Source organism: Rattus rattus, chromosome 2 (assembly GCF_011064425.1).
Source record: "Rattus rattus isolate New Zealand chromosome 2, Rrattus_CSIRO_v1, whole genome shotgun sequence".
Lineage (NCBI taxonomy): Eukaryota > Metazoa > Chordata > Mammalia > Rodentia > Muridae > Rattus > Rattus rattus.
Genome location: NC_046155.1, coordinates 201,248,204 through 201,258,275, shown reverse-complemented (window position 1 = coordinate 201,258,275; position 10,072 = coordinate 201,248,204).

The window sequence follows — 10,072 nt, the reverse complement described above, 5'->3', positions numbered from 1 at the left end:
ATCTTTTCCCACTCTGTAGGCTGCTGCTTTGTCCTATTGATGGTGTCCTCTGCTTTACAGAAGCTTTGCAGTTTCATGAGGTCACATTTATTAATGGTAGATCACAGTGCCAAAGCTGTTGCTGTTGTGTTCAGAAAGTCATCTCCTGTACCTGTGAGTTCAAGGCAGTTCCCCACCTTCTTTTCTTTCACATTCAGTGTACCTGGACTTCACTGGGGTCCTGATACAGTTGGAGTTGATTCTTGTGTAGAATGATAAGTATGGTTTTATTTGCATTCTTCTACACGGCCATTCAGTTTGACCTGCACCATATGTTGAAGATGCTGTCCTTTTTCCAATGCGTATTTCTGGTTTCTTTATCAAAGTAGGTGTCCGTAGATGTGTGGACTTAGGTTTGGGTTTCCAATTCAATTCCATTGATAAGCCTTTCTGGTTTTGTGCCAATATTCAGGTTGATTTTGAAATCAATATTCTCCTGCCTTCAAATCGGAGGGCTGAGATTATAAGTATGCGCCCTAATTCTTAGCTTGGCAAAGCACCTTTATCACTTCCAAAGTTATTCCATTTTCATTTCTTATTGTAGAAATAGAATTCTGCTTTAGAATTTTAATACACCACAGTTTTACAAAGGCACCCCACAGCAGCACCTGGGATCAGTTTTGCAAAGGCCAGCATTCATTGAACATATGTCTATATCGGGACAGAAACCAATCAAATCTACTCTTGCTCTTAATCCTTAATGCGTGAAATACCTGTGAAGCTTCCTCCAGAAGACTGTAAGTCAGTGAACGGAGACAGCTGATCTTTCCTGGGCTTTCCCCATGCTCTTCCTGGCGTTCCCTTCTGTGTAGAAAGTGGTAGGTCATCCCTCACTCTGAGTTTATTCTCCACTGCATCATTTGGTTTTAATTCCACAGTATACCAAACAATATTCTACCTTCCAGATATATGTTCACCTAAAATATTATTTTTAAAAACTAAAATAGTGTAAGATTATGTAATCAAGGCTGACCTGGAACTTAAACATTCTCCAATTTCAACTTCTTGAGTGACAAAAGATCAGAAACACGTGACAGTATGTGCAACTTGGAAACAGTGCATTTTTCTCAACTGCACTAAGAATAGAAGTCAATGTGCTGTAGGTTCCAGCAGAGAACTCTGGAATTTGTTCAGCTTGTGCATCGGGTATTTGTGTTGCAAAGAAATCTCAGGAGAAACTGGGGTGTCCACAAGTCAGCACGCTTTCGTTCATGCTATAAGGAATAGACAATAATCTACCAGTGATTGAAAAAAGGAACTAACAAGACCAAGCCACATATTCAAAAGAGAAAGCTGGAGAGTGACAGCCACTTTAAACTTAAATGAGAAGATGTAGCATATCAAAATACAGTTTGGGGGGATTTGGACAGAAAGGCCCAAGTTAAAAGACACAGAGAGATCAAGATGTCAGAGAGCAACGCCCTGTGTGACAACAGAGGGCAGACGGAAATCAGATGCCAAGCACTCTACCACCAAGATGGTAGGATAGTTGTTTCCCTAAGCGTGAGGAAAATACTGTGTACATTAAGGAAGGAGCAGCACACATGCTCAACTTTGGAGTGCTTGTGGAAGCCAAGGAACTAGACATGATCAAGAAGGGCTTCCTCTAAAGGAAGGAAGGTTGTAGACACAGGTAAGGCAAAAGTAGAGAGCAGGAACTAAAGGGCAAAAATGTATAAACAGGGAAAGAGTGGGGAGTGTGGGGAATGCGGGAATGTGCATAGGAGAGAAAGGATGACCTAAATGAAGGATGTGTAAAAAAACAGTCATATGGAAGCCTGTTATCCTCCCAGGCATTACAAATGTAATTGGATGGAATAGAAGACCACATGAGATATGCAAGATGGGGAATGTGGAAGGTTAAAAGTTTAACTGGGAATGACACAGAGAAGGAGTATGGGACCAATTAATCAAAACTAAGGGTATATGAAAAATGTCTACAGAAACATACTACTTAGTAAGCTAACTTAAAGATACAATTTTTCAAAAAGTTTAATTGGGAAGGGGTAATGGGAGAGGGATTTGTAATTGTGGTACTAGGAAGGGAGGAAGAAGGGGGCTGCATTAGAATGCAATGTGAATAGACAATAAATTATGAAAAATAAATAAAAAGAAGAGGTCAAACACCAATATTCATCTCTTTCTGCTTCCTGAGTATACCGTGAGCAGTTGCCTCAAGCTCCTGCAGCCACGCCTGCCCTGCGGCCACGCCTCCCATATGGCCACACCTCCCCTGCGGCCACACCTCCCCTGCCTCCCTGCCTCCCCTACAGCCATGGCTCCCTACCGTGATGGACTATACTCTCAAACTATATATAAAATAAACCTTTCTTTAAAAAAAAGGGGGGGAGCAGAGATGCCCTGCATGAGTAAATACTGCACCTAGAAGATATGAATTATTAAACAAAATTTCAGTGCCAGGCATGGGACTAGCACCTACAAGTTGTGGGTGAAGGAAGTCTCAGAGGTTTCAGAACTACACTGACTGTTTACCACTGCTCCCGGATACTCATCACACCTGCCTGGAAAACCCTGTTGCTGAAGACACCCCACAATTCCACTGCAGGACATAGGGGAGTCAGTCTCAAACCCAGGAGAATTCTTCCTGCTGGCCAGCTTTCACGGTTCCTGAAGGTGCTATTCAGACTGCTGAGGGAGAAAAGATGCCAATGGTCATACCCAGCACTCTTCAGCCTACAAAATCCATCTTCTGGGAAAGATGTGCACACTGGTGCAGTTGTGGCCTGACTGCGGTGGGTGTAACTGTCTTAGTCAGGGTTTCTCTTCCTGCACACAACATCATGACCAAGAAGCAAGTCGGGGAGAAAAGGGTTTATTCAGCTTACACTTCCACATTGCTGTTCATCACCAAAGAAAGTCAGGACAGGAACTCACACAGGAGAGGAACCTGGAGGTGGCAGCTGATGCAGAGGCTGTTGAGGAATGTTACTTACTGGCTTGCTTCCCCTGTGTTGCTCAGCTTGCTTTCTTATAGAACCCAGGACCTCCAGCTCAGTGATGTCACCACCCACACTGGGCTGGGCTTGATCACTAATTGAGAAAATGGAGGCATTTCCTCAAGGGAGGCTCCCTTCTCTGTGATAACTCCAGCTTGTGTCAAGTGGGCTCACAAACCAGCCAGGACAGTAACTAACCACTTTGGATTAGTTACTAATTGAATTTGAAGCCTACTCTGTTGGACAAAGTTTATGTTCTGCACAGGAAATCTGATCAAAACCCTATGACTGTGGATGGCATGGGCCCTATGGGAGAACCTACTATTGTTTTGTGCTAGATAGTATCAATGTATAGTACATATGTTTATACACACAGATCTTGGCTGATCTTTTTTTTTTTTCTTTTCCTTTTTTCGGAGCTGGGGACCGAACCCAGGGCCTTGCGCTTGCTAGGCAAGCGCTCTACCACTGAGCTAAATCCCCAACCCTTGGCTGATCTTAAACTTGGTCAAAGATGCTGCTGCTGCTGCTACTGCTTCCTAGTAGTAGTCATAGTGGTGGTGGTGATAATGGTGGTGGTGGTAATGGTGATGGTGGTGGTGGTAATGGTGATGGTGGTGGTAGTGGTGGTGGTGGTAATGGTGATGGTGGTAGTGGTGGTAGTGGTGGTGGTGGTGGTGGTGGTGGTGGTGGTGGTGGTAGTGGTGGTGGTAATGGTGATGGTGGTGGTAGTGGTGGTAGTGGTGGTGGTGGTGGTGGTAATGGTGGTGGTAATGGTGGTGGTAATGGTGGTGGTAGTGGTGGTAGTCGTAGTAGTGGGCCGTGGCTAATGCAGAGACTCAAAACTGGCAAAAGTGGTCAGAAAAAAAATGGCTATTAGTACTCAGCCTTAAATGGGACTTCTGTACCAGCCTGTGCTGTCCCAAGGCTCAGAGAACGTCATGAGAATGGGGAATAAAAAGAGTGTCAGAGCTGGAGGAGCTGGAGGGTGGACGGGGAGTTCTAGGAAATGCAGCTCTGTGTATACGCCATGGCTGTTCACTTACAAACTCAGAGGTGATGCCTTTACCTGCACAAGACCAAGCCAACCGAAATTCTAGCACTGAAGAGGGGGAAGTCACTCAGGAGGACACGCCTCTGGCTAAAGGGCTGTCAGCAACTGATGATTGCTGCAGAAGGGAGGGGCATTTTGACAGTTGTGGGTCCCAGTAGGCTTCTCTCACAGCTGTGCACATAAGTGAACTCATGAGCAATTTAAAAGAAAGAAAGAAGGAAAGAAAAAAGGAAGAAAGGAAGGAAGGAAGGAAGGAAGGAAGGAAGAAAGGAAGGACATGAAGTTGGGAGGGAATGTGTTAATAGGAATCTAGACAGGGTGATAATGGGTAAAAATAGGCAAACATAATCAAAATGCATCACTGTAAAATAATGCATTATTGCATACACATACAAAATCCTCAAAGGGTAAATAAAATATTAAACAAAAGTGTTGGTATTTGTAACTTAACATCCTACATACAATTCCAAATCTTTTGCCTTCAACCTGCTACTGACTAGGCATTTTATTACCTTGAATTGCTTGGTTCACATATACACAGAAAGAAAATGCATCAGGAGCTAAAATTGGTTTTCCCCAAGGAGCCTGAAAGAGTCTAAGAATAGAAACCAGAGCTGAGACAAGAATTCTGTCAAGTATGGACAACTGGCTCCACATCTAGAACTCAAGAAAAAAATGAAAGCTAACCTTGGTCATAATCCCAGCACTAGGGAGGTGGAGACATGGACAGCCCTAGGACTCGGTGGCTGCCCATGCTAGCCCATATGGTGAGTTCCAGGCCAGTGAAAGACCTCATCTCAAGGTAAACCCAAATAAATAGTGGAAAGCACCTGAGGAATGATTCCTGAGGTAGTCTTCTAGTGCGTGCCCTCATGCACACACACAACCACACAACCACACACACACACACACACACACACAAACACACAAGCACACACATACAACCACACAAGCACACACACAAGCACACAGGCACACACACACACACAACAACACAACCACACACACACAACCACACAACCACACACACACAACCACACAACTACACACACACACACACAACCACACAACCACACACACACACAACCACACAACTATACACATACACACACAACCACACAAGCACACACATACAACCACACAAGCACACACACAACCACACAAGCACACACAAACACACACAAGCACACAGGCACACACACACACACACACACACACACACACACACACACACACACGGTTACAAAAGAATGAAACTTACCTCACTAATTACGATCATTCTCTCCTTGCTATTCACCCCCTGGGTGGGAGAGGGGCACTTACGGAGTTACATCTGTGTCATCAGAAGCACCAAAGGCCACTCATGGCCAGACTTCCATGCATGGCCACAAGCATCTTCTGCACACCACTGGAATTCTTGCACAGTTTTTTCATGACTTGGAAAACATCAAAATTGCTTACCAGTAGGAAATAGAAGGAAAAAAAACCATCCACTCTAGAAAAGGTGAAAAACGTTTTCCATACAGCTAAGATGTTCTGAAATGGGGCTTAGAGAAAATAACACAGTGTTCTGTGTCCATGGAATAGTGAGGAATCCAGAGTTTAAACACACTGCTGTGCTTGGTGTGCCTTAATATGGATGTGGTGTTAATAGTTGATGTCCTGCTACTATTTCTCTCTGTTTAGGAATATCTATAACCTGAATAAATATGTCTCAGATTACATACATAAGAGCACACAGCTAAATTCATACTTGCCCTTACTGTCAAAAGTCATATATATACAGGCCTTTTTCTCTGAAGGAGAAGTGGGGTATGATGGGAGGCAGAAGCAACCAAGGGGAAGGTGGCTAGTGAGTAGTTCTCTTCGGTGAGCCTGGCATAGAACACGGGGACAGGGGTGCCATGTGAATATTCAGAAGTTGGCTGTAGCAGCATTAGCACCCAGCAGTCACAATGCCCTAGACACTCACAGCTGTCTGTATCTCTAATGGAGACCTCCAGTGTGGGAAGGAAGTACAGGTTGACATTTTGATCTAGTCCATTTCCATACTTAAGTGATGCATTGGGGTGTGGAACATGTTGTTGTGCTTAGAGCAGAGTCAAGCACCATGGGAACATGACAAATTACATCTCTGTAGTGTTGACTGATTCAGAGACCCACCCAGACAATGATGACCCAAGAGTTTACAGATCTTTACTTTCTCTTTGATATTTTAACTTGGATGAACCCCAGTCACCAAGATTTCAGGAGCAACTGCCAAATTTCATACTGGCTGAGGCAAAATCTCCAAATTTAGCCCCACTCCTTCACCAAGTGCTGACTCAGCGTCTTCACGCCGATGCTTCCCACGGGGCTGGCGACATTTCAGCAGAGCCTTAAACCTTGCATTTACCTCATTTCAGGTCTTAGAATATTCTCAAGATCCTACCAGAATAACTGGAAAAAAATCACTACTCCTGGATGGTCCACCAAGGTCTTCTGAAAGCATCTCCAGGACCAGTCAGACTTGAAATGGCTCATGCGCAGTGAGCTCCCGCATTTTGTTGACACTGATGCATTAAGCTTTTCCTTCAACGTGGCCATATCTTTCACACAGTGGACAACTCATCAATCGTGGCTTAGAAAGTAATCACCTTTAAGATTGATTCAAGAATTGATCTATTTTGATCTTTAACACTTGAGGTTAATAAATACTGGGGCCTTCCTAACATTCTTTCTCTATGACACAAACTGAAAGAGATGTACAACGAACTATACCAGGAAGAGGGTCAACACGGTACTTCATTGTGGCCAATCCCCAGAACATCATAGTGAGGGTCCCACTCTTCATCCTCAGAGTCATTTTCTGCCCAGCACCTGGTCTCATCTGCGAGAGCTGGAAGAGGGGTGTCAGTGGCCACTTCTGGACCTCCGCTCGGATCATCTGAGGCCCTCTTAATGTAGTAGTTGGAGGAGATGGTGACTATCAGGAATTAGCTCTGCAGAGACCTGGAGCAGCAGCTGGAAGAGTATTGCTGTTTTTAAGAAACAGTGGTGAGGGCTCAGCACACCCCCTCACTCAGCATCACTCACATGCTCTTTTGGATATCAGAGACCCAGCCCTAGACACAAGAACCAAGAAGGCAAGACATGGATCTTGACGGAGTTTACAGCCTTGCTGCATGCAGTAAACACCCAGGGGAAACACAGGCCAAGCTGAGACATGGAGTTCTGAGATCCAGAATGTCATATGATGCATGGCAGAAGGTTGATTACATAACCCAGGCCAGCCCAGCTATGTCAGCCCAGAGAAACACCAGAGTACAAGACTGCATGCATCCGCCAGGCCTCCAGGCCACAGTGAGAGAAGAGCTGCTGACTCAGCTCTATCCGACCCACTCAGAGAGAAATGAGCACTGGTGCCTGCATGTGGATAATTATGATTTTTAAATTCCCATCAGATAAATCTACATAATTGAGCTCTCCTCCCTCCCCAAAAAAGTGATATATTCTTTTTTAATTATCCGTATAATTGCCTTCATTTTCCATTTCCCTTTAAAAATGTGACTACAACTTCTTATCATCCCTGGCAAAACCAACACAAAGAAGACGTTTCTTGTAACCATCCACATCAATGCGTGGATGGGTATTGTGAAGGGTTCATGTGATGGATATTGTGAAGAATTATGAACTAAGTAAGTCACAAGTGGCTTCTAAGCACCCTGCTCTAACTCTTCCTGCTTAGAAGGAAATTCAAGAGGAGATATGTCAGTCAGGGTTCTCAAGAGAAACAAATATATTTAAATGAGTTGCATGTTAGATTGGCTTGCATGATGGGGCCTAGATTATCCAACAGCTATCTTCACAGCCTAGTTGCTGCTGAGAGAGCAAGGCCATGCCTCAACAATCACATCTGGCCCTGAAGACGCAAAAACTTCCTGGGGGCCACTGGTCTTCAGTCCATTGAAGCCCAAAGAATCTTGGAGATTGCAGCAAATGGTGAATGATAACAACAGGGTGGATGAACTCACCAGTAAAGACAAAGCTGGCAGAAGCGAAAGCCTTTTGCTCTCCAACCTCCTTATATCTGGGTTCCTGCTGTAAGGCACTAAGCACATTTAGATGTGTCTTCCTACTTCAGGGAAGGTGACCAGGAAAATCCCTTACACACAGGATCTTAATCCGCATAATTACCAAAGGGTTATCCAGGACACTTAACTCTTAACTGATTCCAGATCCACACAAGTTGACCACCAAGATTAACCATCACCAGAGGTGTGGTGCCAAGATGCAGAGAAGGACAGTGCCAAGAGGTTAGAGAACAGGAAATGTGAGACAGAGTACAGTGGAGAGCTAAGACAAGCTGTTATGCTGGGAAGGATTATGGGAGCTTGGCTGAGGTCAGAGGAAGAGTGGACCATACACAGCCTTCGTCTTTAAGTATCACACCCCCTGGCTTCACAGCATAGATCTGGAAATCATAAGTTGGATGATTTAGGCCAATCCTTTAACCACTTTTGGCCTCAGTTTCTTGATTTGCAAAATGAGGACAATAATGTATTTCCTTGTAGGATTAAATGGGTCAATATCTTCCCGTCCCTTCAGCAGTCCTCAGCATCAAGCACTTGTGAGCCACCACCTGCAGTTGTCAACACACTGCAAAGTAATGTCTTTGTGGGCTTCAGGCAGAGTACAAATCATCTGTCCCCTCATAGACTCTGTCACCCATGCCTACTCTGCAGTGCAGCATGAAGACTGGGACAATAAGTCACTACATAGTGCCATGGGAAGGATCAGAGACACTGACCAGCACTGGAGCCCTGAATAGCAGTAAGTGACAAGTAAGAGGTATATGACAAGCAAGGAAATGAACAGGAAGTCATGACTGGTATGGAACACAGAGGAATGTATAACATATGGAAAGCCTTCGGTACACCAGGGAAGGGAAGGTTGTAGCAAGCAGAGGCAGAGGAGGGGCCTCACAGCAGTTCTACCCAGCACCTGGTCTCATGGGAACCTCTAGTAGAGAAGCCAGCAACTTGTTGGGAGACCAAAGGCCTGATACTGCTTCTGGAGTTGGAAGGAAGAAGACTGTATGGATAATGGATGATGGAAGGAAAGGGAATAGAGGAAGAAAGAACCCTATAGTTAAATCCAGGAAAAACCCATTACAGTACAAAGGACTCTGGTTTAAGGGTTCTCCAAAAGTCCATATGGCCCCAGTATATCTGTCACTCTATGCAAAATCCTAAGACCCAAATATAGAATGATGTCACTTGAGGATTCTAAGAGTGACACAAGATCCAGGGCTAAGGGGACTCTCTGTTGACTGCACAGGGGCAGAGGCAGAGGAGTCAGGCTCTGGTTACCCATAGCATTTTTATAAATTTTCAATGCTTTCTTCTGTATTAGTTATTTGATTTTCAGATCCATAAGAACCACAGTGCATAGGTCTCTTAGCAGATCAGTACCATACATATATCAGAATGTGGTCCAAATGGTATCTAGAAGGGTTGAGGTAACATAATCTATGAGATGAACAATAGAAAGATTGAAGTTAGGCAGGGAGAAATAGAACTCCACAGGAACCCAAACTAGTCAGCCTTCTGCCTTCTGAATAGATGTAAGTTCTGTCAGGTGGCATGTTGAACCCATGGGTGATGTGTATGCATACCTCAGATATATTGACTTTTTTTCAATAAATATAAATAAGCAGGTGGGTGGATGGATGGATGGATAGATGGATGGATGGATGGATGGAAGATGGATGGATGATGGATGGAAGATGGATGGATGGATGGATGGATGGATGGATGGATGGATGGATGGATGATGGATGATGGATGGAAGATGGATGGATGGATGGATGGATGGATGGATGGATGGATGGATGGATGGATGATGGATGATGGATGGAAGATGGATGGATGGATGGATGGATGGATGGATGGATGGATGGGTGGGTGGTTACATAGATTGTACTCTACACAAAAGTGGACAGAATAGGAGGCTGGATAGATGGATGAAGGATGGATGAAGG